General features: G+C 41.5%; 2 long non-coding RNA genes across 2 annotated transcripts; both read right to left on the bottom strand.

The window, feature by feature from the left end:
• Positions 1–4784: 4784 nt before the first annotated feature.
• On the bottom strand, positions 4785–5892 carry LOC124698723. Its single transcript, XR_007001077.1, has 3 exons — positions 5204–5892; positions 4986–5112; positions 4785–4844 (listed from the first exon to the last, which is right to left on the bottom strand). It is a non-coding gene; the product is annotated as an uncharacterized LOC124698723 (long non-coding RNA).
• Positions 5893–5977: 85 nt separating this feature from the next.
• LOC124698722 lies at positions 5978–7166 on the bottom strand. The gene is made up of 3 exons (XR_007001076.1): positions 6791–7166; positions 6463–6599; positions 5978–6092 (listed from the first exon to the last, which is right to left on the bottom strand). It is a non-coding gene; the product is annotated as an uncharacterized LOC124698722 (long non-coding RNA).
• Positions 7167–12218: the final 5052 nt, after the last annotated feature.

Here is a 12218-nt window from a genome sequence, read left to right as displayed (position 1 = left end):
TTATCTCTTATTAAGTTGCTTGTTGAGCGATAACCATGTTTCGGGGACGCCATCAACTATTCTTTGTTGGATATCATGTGAGTTGCTATGCATGTCCGTCTTGTCCGAAGCAAGAGAGATCTACCACCTTCATGGTTGGAGCATGCATGTTGTTAGAGAAGAACTTTGGGCCGCTAACTAAAGCCATGATTCATGGTGGAAGTTTCAGTTTGGACATATATCCTCAATCTCATATGAGAATAAAAATTGTTGCCACATGCTTATGCATTAAAGAGGAGTCCATTATCCGTTGTCCATGTTGTCCCGGTATGGATGTCTAAGTTGAGAATAATCAAAAGCGAGAAATCCAAAATGCGAGCTTTCTCCTTAGACCTTTGTACAGGCGGCATGGAGGTACCCCATTGTGACACTTGGTCAAAACATGTGCATTGCAAAGATCCGGTAGTCCAAGTTAATTAGGACAAGGTGCGGGCACTATTAGTATACTATGCATGAGACTTGCAACTTGTAAGATATAATGTACATAACTCATATGCATTATTACTACCGTTGACAAAATTGTTTCATGTTTTCAAAATAAAAGCTCTAGCACAAATATAGCAATCGATGCTTTCCTCTTTGAAGGACCATTCTCTTTACTTTTATGTTGAGTCAGTTCACCTATTTCTCTCCACCTCAAGAAGCAAACACTTGTGTGAACCGTGCATTGATTCCTACATACTTGCATATTGTACTTGTTATATTACTCCATGTTGACTATTATCCATGAGATATACATGTTACAAGTTGAAAGCAACCGCTGAAACTTAATCTTCCTTTGTGTTGCTTCAATACCTTTACTTTGATTTATTGCTTTATGAGTTAACTCTTATGCAAGACTTATTAATACTTGTCTTGAAGTACTATTCATGAAAAGTCTTTGCTATATGATTCACCTGTTTACTCATGTCATCACCATTGTTTTGATCGTCGCATCCACTACATATGTTTACAAATAGTATGATCAAGGTTATGATGGCATATCACTTCGAAATTATCTTTGTTATCGTTTTACCTGCTCGGGACGAGCGGAACTAAGCTTGGGGATGCTTGATACGTCTCCGACGTATCGATAATTTCTTATGTTCTATGCCATATTATTGATGATACCTACATGTTTTATGCACACTTTATGTCATATTCGTGCATTTTCCGGAACTAACCTATTAACAAGATGCCGAAGTGCCGATTCTTGTTTTCTGTCGTTTTTGGTTTCGAAATCCTAGTAACGAAATATTCTCGGAATTGGACGAAATCAAAGCCCGGGGGCCTATTTTCTCACGAAGCTTCCGGAAGTCCGAAGGAGAGACGAAGAGGGGCCACGGAGGGGCCACACCCTAGGGCGGCGCGGCCCCCTTGGCCGCGCGGCCTCGTGGTGTGGGGCCCCGTGCCGCCTCTTGACCTACCCTTCCGCCTACAAATAGCCTCCGTGACGAAACCCCCGGTACCGAGAGCCACGATACGGAAAACCTTACCGAGACGCCGTCGCCGCCGATCCCATCTCGGGGATCCAGGAGATCGCCTCCGGCACCCTGCCGAGAGGGGAATCATCCCCGGAGGACTCTACGCCGCCATGGTCGCCTCCGGTGTGATGTGTGAGTAGTCTACCCCTGGACTATGGGTCCATAGCAGTAGCTAGATGGTTGTCTTCTCCCCATTGTGCTATCATTGTCGGATCTTGTGAGCTGCCTAACATGATCAAGATCATCTATATGTAATTCTATATGTTGTGTTTGTCGGGATCCGATGGATAGAGAATACTATGTCATGTTAATTATCAAGTTATTATACATGTGTTGTTTATGATCTTGCATGCTCTCCGTTTCTAGTAGAGGCTCGGCCAAGTTTTTACTTTTAACTCCAAGAGGGAGTACTTATGCTCGATAGTGGGTTCATGCCTGCATTGACACCTGGGACGAGTGACGTAAAGTTCTAAGGTTGTGTTGTGCTCGTTGCCACTAGGGATAAAACATTGATGCTATGTTCGAGGATGTAGTTATTGATTACATTACGCACCATACTTAATGCAATTGTCCGTTGCTTTGCAACTTAATACTGGAGGGGTTCGGACGATAACTCGAAGGTGGACTTTTTAGGCATAGATGCGGTTGGATGGCGGTCTATGTACTTTGTCGTAATGCCCAATTAAATCTCACTATACTTATCATGTCATGTATGTGCATTGTTATGCCCTCTCTATTTGTCAATTGCCCGACCGTAATTTGTTCACCCAACATGCTTTTATCTTATGGGAGAGACACCTCTAGTGAACTGTGGACCCCGGTCCATTCTTTAACACTCGAAATACAAATCTGCTCGCAATACTTGTTTTACTCGTTTTCTCTCGCAAACAATCATCTTCCACACAATACGGTTAATCCTTTGTTACGGCAAGCCGGTGAGATTGACAACCTCATCTGTTTCGTTGGGGCAAAGTACTTTGGTTGTGTTGTGCAGGTTCCACGTTGGCGCCGGAATCTCCGGTGTTGCGCCGCACTACATCCCGCCGCCATCAACCTTCAACGTGCTTCTTGGCTCCTCCTGGTTCGATAAACCTTGGTTTCTTTCTGAGGGAAAACTTGCTGCTGTGCGCATCATACCTTCCTCTTGGGGTTGCCCAACGAACGTGTGAAATACACGCCATCACTCCTCAGTGGGAGATGCCTCTTCTTACCGATGAGATGCTTCAGAACTTCGACTACTCCGTGTACGCTCATGGTGCTCTTCCTACTAGGACTGCTCGTGCTCCCACTCCTACTGCTGATGATGCTCGCCGAGGATGCCGATGATGATGCGGGTGATGATGATGATGCGGCCGATGATGATGCACGCGAGAGCTCCTCCTCGCTTGGGTTTGGTCACTACCGATGGGTGCGATAGCATCTCTCCTCTTTTCTTCGCCTTTTTGGTGTTCCGATGCCAAAGGGGGAGAAGAGAGTAGAGTCTAGGACCACGGGGTTCTTTGAGTGCCACAAGCCATGGGAGTTGCCTTATTTGGATTTTATATGGCTTGTGCTTGTTTACTTTGAGTTTTTCAAGAACCATTTGCTATTTCCAACAATTCATGTATGGATGTGTATGGACGACTATTATGTGTGCTACTCTATGTTAGGATGTTTATGTGTGCTATGCTTATATATCTTGATATGCACATCTCCATACCATGCTTGTTTCCTAAAGATATTGGGGGAGCTTCTCATGTTTCACAAATGGTGCACTTTGCATTCAAACGCAAATTCTCCAAGTGCACACATTATGGGGGAGCCTTCGTAATATCTTATATGGAATCAAGGTTTAGAGCTTATCATAATATCTACTAGACCATGAAAGCGCGCGTTGCCGCGCCCGTCCAACTCAACAAAAGAATAACATAGATTATTTGAGAAAATAGGAACAGCGCTCAGAAAATATAGGTATGCTCAAGACTTTCCTTTGCCCACGGCAAATGGTATGCTACCACTGATTTAACATCATATATATGGACCCTAAAATTGGTAAAATCAACTCAATAAATCAAAAACTTACGGCTTAATTTGATTACAAATAAAAACAGGTCTTGGATATTTCCTTTTTGCATCTTTTGAACATACAAACAAAACATAATGATGCATACTTTTTTCTTAACACTGTGAAAGCTACTCCGCAGCACAACGTCGGCACCAACTAAAATAGTATTTTCAGTAAAATCTACCATTGGGGAAGGTGTAAGTCATACCAGGAAAACAGTGACATTTGATATCCTACACTCCTGAGAGCACAATTCAAGTGTAGGCGCTACTTAAGTATCACCTTGAAAGGTATACATAATCAACTTTCCGCGTAATCATCTTAGACCGAGAATTTCATGAACCAACCTACTGATGGGATATCAGAATGTAGGGTAATTAGTAAGAAAATTTGAGCTTAATGGAGATCCTTGAAACTACCCGTTCAGGTGTGCGTCCATTTTATTTCCTAATTATATTTCCATAGAAATAAAGTGGTTAGAAGATAGCGGACAACATGGGAAATTAAAACCTGAATTAGTGGAACTCACACATAGATTGTGGCCATATTATATATGCGGAATTCTAATATTATGATCTTTAAAAAAACTCTTCACATTATTATTGACCATATCATAACATAGATAACTCGTCATGCTTTAAAAGTAATAAGTAAAACAAATGAAATGCATGACTAAACTGTGGTCAATGAAATAAAAAAGAAAAGATATATTCAGAAAGGCATGTTCGGTAAATGAAAAGGACATTGTTCCATCGATGAAATAGGTATTAAATTCAAGGTAAGATATCCCCTTATTAGTGCATTATGTGTAACATAAAAATTAATAATTCCAAGTATTAACTGTACCTAGAGATTCTTTCCTATGTTGAAAATGGTTGGAGACTTTGAACTAAGTACTTATCTTAGGCACTGAATTTTCAGAACACTATGAGAGCACAAATTGTGTAAATACAGCAGGAGCAGCAGAAGGTACTGCTATAAAAAAATCTGAGGAGGATTAAGCAAACTGTTTTGTGCATATCACTTTTTTCTAATTCATTACACCATGAACTCGGTGAAATACATGCTGAAGTAGATAGCAGGTTAGATTTTAGCTTAGTGTTGCAAAGATAAGTTTTATAAAGATCAAATGAGATGCCTTGTCATGGCTAAGTTAGCAACATACGAAACCAGACCATTTTTTCATGCAATTTGGGTAAATAATGGTACCTAGTCTTCCTATGATTATATCTTTTGCTGCTAGGATGTCAACGAACGTGGATGGTCATGGTAGATCATCAACATGAACTTCATGTAACCTGGAGGAGTAACAATAAGATTAGGTTCATAATGCAATTTGGGCAACTGATTCTGCTATAATTTTAAAAACTTCTTGTAAACATATAGACAATACTTATCTAAAATATAAAGCTGCACAAAGCAAAGCGTAGTCATAATACCAAACCAGGCACACGATGGAGATCATGGCGTCTGCCAATAAAAAGTGTCATCGCTACCATTTGATTCTCTTCAATCCATTGGCAGGCTCAATATTTGTTATGTTGTAGGTGCAGCGCTCAAAGGTTCCTGGAGAAAATTTACCGATCATGGCACCATGGTACAGGGAAAGTGAAGGAAAACATTCACTGTGGTATCAGACCAGTAACAAACTGCCTACCTTACAATTTGATCTGACGGTCTTAAATCGAAAGAGTAAATCATCACTGTATGATACGATGCAGGCATCTACAGGACCCTCATTAGTGAACTGAGGGCAAAGGGCTTCAGAATTTAACCAGTTCCACGCAATACTAAGTAGTTCCTGCGGTGCAAAATTTTAAAAGCTCAAGGGCATGATGTCAGGACCCTGAAACTTGACCAAAAATCCGTAATCGGAAGTTGGAACTCAACAGTACAACCAACCAAGTGCGCCACCAAGGATATCCGTCAGAATCGCACAAACACATGACTTCTTATTCATGCATTCAAAAGAACGAAAAAAAAAATCAAGGGGGCTATAAGAAACATTGACCTTGATGGAGGTGGTGAAGTCGATGCGTCGCTGCTAGTAGATATTGATGTGGTCGAAGCCAAAGAAACAACTACAGATGCAAGCATGCAATGTGAAATTGATCAAAATCTATAGCAAAATTTAATCAACTTCAATGTAAAGTAGCATAACAAAACCTTTTACCAAGCATGAGACTACTGACTACGCAATGTGGGATAAACTTACTTTCTAAATGAAACTTGAGTATCTACATAAGGAACCAGAAAATCACATACATCTTAAGATTACCATATGTAAATTTAAGAGTATGCAAAGAACCAAAAATTAAACTTGCGACTCACTCTATGGTCATGCTATAATGACTGGAAAATGGTGATGCCCTAAATAGCTGACCTCCATACAAAACTTTTGGCGATGAAGCACCACAAGGTATGTGCCAGACTCAATATCTTGCTGCATTCTAGCACATAGCTAGCTTAAAGCTCAGTTTGCGCCTTTGCGGTTTGCTGAGCAGTGCTATTCTGAGCATATTTCATAAACTTTCTTGTTGATTGAGCTACAAAAGAATACAAACGCATGTCAAAACAAACAATAAAAGAGACAAAATCTGGTTGAGACAACATGACATAATAATCCACCGACATGCCAAACAGTCTAATTCTTTTACATATATAAACACCAATAATGCCCCCACTAAGTCTCCGATAGTCATTTGAACGGGTTTTGTTTAGCATACTGGATGCTATGTAGTAAGAAAATATTGTAATGTATGGATGATTTGCTCTACATGTATAAATCATAAAAATATATTATTAGAAACACACAACCGAACATGTCAGATTTGTAAGAAAAACTAAATTTCCGTGTACCATGAGGCAATCACTTTTCCAACCAGCTAGCTGCAATCAATATGAGAATGTATGTACCTGTTCCTAGATTTGCGACCTGCCAATAATCAATCGTATATTCCAAAGGGAATTTTTTTGTATTGCTTCAAATTAGATTTGGTCCTGCGCGCTGACGCAATCCTTCTAACATAACTACGTCACCACCTATCCTGTTCCTGCAACATAGTTTATTCAACCAAATAAGTATTGAAAATTGCAACAACCTATGATGCATTACGTCGAGCATGCAACAGATGGATAGGAAATATGGTAGGATCAGGTTATATTTGGTCCTTATGTTGTATTACAGATTCTACACACATGCTAAATTTCATCAGTACAAAGCCATGTCAGGATAGGAGCTAACCTCGCATCTCTCTCCTCTCGGAAAGCTATTGGATCGGGTATTCCTTACTACCTACCACCAGCAGGAAAAAAAACAGAGCCTCGGCAATGATTGATCAAATGCTCAAGTGCAACATTGAAGTATCTTCTCTCTCAATCACAACCGCAAATGAGTAAGAGAGGTAGAAAGGCACAGACAGAAAATTAAATACTCGATAATATATCAAGTACAATAAACTGGAAAAGAAGATCTTATGGCGGATGAATTCATCAACAAGACCATGTGTAACACTGATAATCCAATCAATCAATTTGAGATTTGAACAATGTGTTTCTTTAATTTAGATTTAGAAAAATGAACAGTTTGCCTTGAAACAGTTGAGGGCGATATTGCCTTGAATTCGACGTAGCCTCGGGAGCCAGGATAACTTCTCCCAACCCCGACTGGAAGAAGAGCGTGTGGTTGGATGAGGACGGTGGTCGATCTCGCAGGAGGCCTGACGGTGAGGATCGAAGGGCAAGGGCGCCGGAGCCATCGCCTCTCCTTATCTCCGTCGGGCAAGTCGCCATCAGCGGCTGCGTCAAACACAGGACCTGGTTGAAGATTCAACGGGGAGTGAGGCGGAAGCAGGGGATATGAGGCGACGGTGCCTGAATGGGGATCGGAACGGGAAGAGATGGAGACGATAGATTGGCCACGGTACTGTACTTTTTTTTTTGAGCGGAGGCCACGGTACTATACAGCCAGCCCCTTTCACCGCAGCACGCCTAGGCCTGTTTAAGCGTTTCAGAGCCCAACAAATATGGTGCGGGCTAATTCGATTTCAGGAGTAGAAGCCCTGTAATGAAAGCGGCCTTTCTAAGGCGATCGATCAAAGAAAGGTTCAGTAACAAGAGTTCGGGAATTAGTCGCTATTCTAGACCGTTAGATGGTCTGATCCAACGGCTTAGGCTCCCAAATCGCTGTGATTGCCCCTAGCTAGTTCCATTTTATTGTTAACTAATTTGTGACTCTAGCTCGGTTTGTCATCGTATACCAAAAAGGGGGAGATTGTAAGGGTATTTCACCCTTATCCATTATTTTGGTAACGATGACACCGTGCTAAAATATTTGGCCTAATATGTTTATAAGGATAATCTCAGGTATTAGGCAATGAGGCGTAAATGGTGTATCAAAGGAACAAGAAGGCTAAAGGAGACCCCCCATTTCAACAACAAACAAAAAGGGGTTACAGGAGTAATCCGGTCACCTGCCCAGTCCAACCGGGCCAGCAACCGGCCAGTCCGGCGTGCTGGCCGGTCGACCGGTCGGAAACCGGGCTCCAAAGGAGGAACCAGCAGGTCCGGTCTGTGGCCCGGTCAACCGGGCTCCTGACCGGCAGGTCCGGTGCTCCGTCCGGTCGACCGCTCAGAAACCGGGCAGCAACCGGGCACCAACCGGAGAAGCGCCAGGACGACGCAAAGGTGCTCCGGTCACCGATCCGGTCTCGACCAGCCTCACGACCAGGCTGTCCGGTCCGTGGTCCGGTCCGACCGGGTTTGTCGGGAAGAATGCTTGAGGTGGCAAGTGGCAACGGCCGGATTTTGAAGAACACTATAAATACCCCTTCTTCTACCTTGGAAGGGTTAGGCAACATACTATAAGCTGTTCTTGAGCTCTCTCTCTCTTACTCCATTGCTAGAAACACCAAAAGCCTCAGATCTCCCTCCTCCTCCACCCAAACTCAAATCCCTCCGGGGAATCATTAGAGGAGGACCCGATCTACCGTTCTACCAAGCCAAATCCCATTCCCCCTTGTATTCATTGAGAAGCTTGCTTCCTAGGGTTCCTTGGAAACCCTAGGTGGGCAAGAGGAGTCCGGAAGCATCCGGGCTGTGGATTTGCTCCGGGCAAGATTGTGAAGGTTTGGAGGCTACCTCAAAGTCTACCACAAGTGAGTGAGCTATTCCTTCGTGGGATAGGCTCCGGAGAATAGGGTGAGCCTTCGTGGCGCGGGGAATCCTTCGTGGGACCTCCACTCCTCCAAACGTGACGTACCTTGTTGCAAAGCAAGGGAACACGGGAATACATCCTCGTCTCCGCGTGCTATCGGTTATCTCTAACCGAACTCCTTACTTGTGATTTAACTGCCTGTGAGAGCCTTCGTGCTTGAGTTAGTTGTATCCTCATATAGGTTGCTTCACCTAGTTTGCATTAGGCTCACATTTATATTCCGCAAAGCCTAATATTGCAAAGAAAGAATTAAAATATGTAGAAACCTATTCACCCCCCCTCTAGGTTTACCATCTCTATACTTTCATTCCCCAACACACCTAATACACTTGTCAGATGTATAGGTGCACTAGTTCGGCGAAGAGATAGTAAGATGCAAGTGATATGGATGAATATGAGTGGTAATAACAATCTGAAATAAATATGGCAGCAAGTAAACATGCGGTAGAACGAGTAAATAAACGGTGATTCGATATTTGGAAACAAGGCCTAGGGATCATACTTTCACTAGTGGACACTCTCAACAATGATCACATAAATAAATAACTTCTCTTCACTTGTGCTACTTTCTCACACTCTCTTGTTGGATAACAAACACCATTCATTGTGTAGGGCTACAAGAGCACCCTCAAGCCGGAGTAAACAAGCTCCACAACTTCATAAAGGAATCACACACGATGCGCACACTCGTCACCGTCACATCGTGGAGAGTAATTCCGGAGTTCATATTAAAGTAACCTCTAGAGTGCATAGTAATAGTTAACTTCATAATCTACAAGAGATCACAATCATAACCTACGCCAAGTACTACATGATGCACACACTGTCAACATTACATCATGGAGGAGGCATAGTGTGATGACCCAGCGTACCACTGCATGGTGTAGTACACAAGTCGTTGACATAACACAAGTGAAACACCGTTCCACTCATATTACATCTCTCAGAGTGGTACAATAGAAACATATGCGAGTCCAAGGTATGTCTATAGAAGGATACACAATCTGTTTACATAAGATCAACACAACCTCCTACTTTACAGTGAGGTAAAACTTCAAATAAATCTCCAGAAGAACGACTCGTAGTCTATCTTATTGCTAACTCAAGTTTAAGAGCTACTTGGCTTGCTATAGAATTCTAGCTATTTAGGAGCTAGGATTAGGGAAAGGTTCCCTTCTATTACTAGTCTAGGTTTCCATAATAGCTGATGCAGAAGTTTACTCCATTAACTTCATTGATTGGATTCTTCATCTTGTTGCAGTTGACTCCTCTGTCTTCGAGTTCCACGGTAGTTTCTCCTTCGGTGCTTCCATCTAAGAAGGGGGTTCAAATGGGAGGGAATGAGTACGAGCGTACTCAGCAAGTTCATATAAGGAAATAGGTGTATCATGCACTAGCTACAGCCATAGACCAGAAAGTCATAGGCCAATGCAAGTTTTCATAAACATTTCTTCAAAAGGTTTATTTTATTCGAAAACTATGCCCGTCGGTCTTCACGGAGTTGACCAGAACTTCGTGGAGTTCCTTTCTGCCGCGTTCACGGTTCCCTTCCCGGAACAGGGAGTGACAATCCTAGTTCGATACCCTCTGCAGAGGTGCGTTACTTTTCCCATAAGAGAACTTAACCTTGTTGCCAACCAAGTCATGAGCTTGTCCACACTTCCTTTGGTGTGAGGTCAAGTATAAGATCCAAGCCCACACCGCCTTCTCCGCGACCCTGTAAACCCACCCTTTTGTCCAACCGCACACCCCCAGTAGACTTCTTCCGATAATACGGCTTTACTCACGGTGTACTTTGGACAATCCATCATAGACCGTAGAGCCAACATCACACACGGATGGGGATTTAAAAGGCTATTCCAACCTACGGCAGTGCCTCCAACTCCCCGCAGCTCTACCAGTCCATTGGCGTACAGGAGGGAAAAGATACGGCTGGCTTCCCCAGAGACATTGTAGATCTTATGGTTAACGCGATATGTACGGCGCTAGAATCACTGGATGGCATTGGTAATTAGTCCTAGATGAGTAGTACCCATACAATGAAACCTCCACCATATCAACACATACCATGGTTCCATTGCCCACCACATAGTCATATTCATAATTGTAAAATAATACTTTGCTTTTCAATGCATGAGTGATAAGTATAGTACTTTGCATATAGTTTGATAAAAATAATCAAATGACATGAGCAAGCGATGAACTTGCATTTCTTGACTGCAAGATTATGCAGGCAAAAGCTTCGATACGTGAGAAGTCCAAATGCTGAAATACCATCATCGTCCGGTAAGGACAATGTTTAAAGAACAGGCAAAGATGTTATAATGCATAGTATGAGATGCAATCGTCCCGAGCGTAACCTAATCTCGATGATTTAGGATTAATGAGTTGTAAAGATTTATTTAGGGTGTGCTGCACTTTTAGAATGGTTTTCGAACAAGGTTCTTATTAGGGTTGATGATATGATAACATAAACAAGTGATATAATGCATCATAACAATCATACATACAAAGGATTAATGGTTGCATAACAATACAAGAATAGTTGTCAGTTTTAAATTCTACAGGACATGGTTGATGATTACTTATCCTATACTTCAAAAGAATAACTTTTGAAGAACATGTTGTTTAAGAAATAATGAGTATTTCAAAGAAGGATTAGGCTTCTAAGATTTGATTGACATTTGTACTTCAAAAGAATAACTTTTGAAGAACAGGTTAAATAAGAACATGAACTACTATACATAGGTGCTATGTAACTCTAGGGTTTACTATTGGGTTCATTTAGTTTCACTAATAGGGACTAGTTGGGTTCTTAAGTTGAATTGGTTCTATATACCACAAGTATTGGCAGGTTTATTACTATGGTTGATTATGGTATCATATCAAAGGATGATGGTCAAGGTGGTTCTATAAATTAGCTATTAGGGTTTACTATGGTTTGACATTTGCTTTACTAAGTAGTTAATAATGAGTTCCTAAGCTAAGTGGCTTATAATTTCCTAAATAGGGTTTAGTGAGATAGGAACATGTGTTGTGAATTGTTACACAAGGTTGATACTAGGGTTCATAATTATGGTTCTACTAAATTATGATGGTTAAGGTTGATCCTCATGGTGTGATCCTAAGTATGAGTATTAATGGTGCTAACATATTAACAAGTTAGGGTTTATACTTAGGTGGTATTAGTGGATCATATAGGTTTTAATTAAGAATAGGAACATGAAATGGTAATCTCATGTGACTTGGTTTTATGCTAGTGGATCATAAGCATGCATTCATTTGTTTCTTACTAGGGTTCTATAGGTATAGATGAAGCTTATATGATTACATGGGCTAAACCCCTAGGGTTTTAGGATTACAATTATTTAGGATGAATACATAAAATAATGGAATCCAGTTTCTAACTTATAATAAAACTAGGGTTTCTAATTATGATCCAATTCTTAAAGTAATA

The sequence above is a fragment of the Lolium rigidum genome, chromosome 3 (genome assembly GCF_022539505.1).
Source record: "Lolium rigidum isolate FL_2022 chromosome 3, APGP_CSIRO_Lrig_0.1, whole genome shotgun sequence".
NCBI lineage: Eukaryota > Viridiplantae > Streptophyta > Magnoliopsida > Poales > Poaceae > Lolium > Lolium rigidum.
This window is presented reverse-complemented; position numbering and strand designations above follow the sequence as displayed.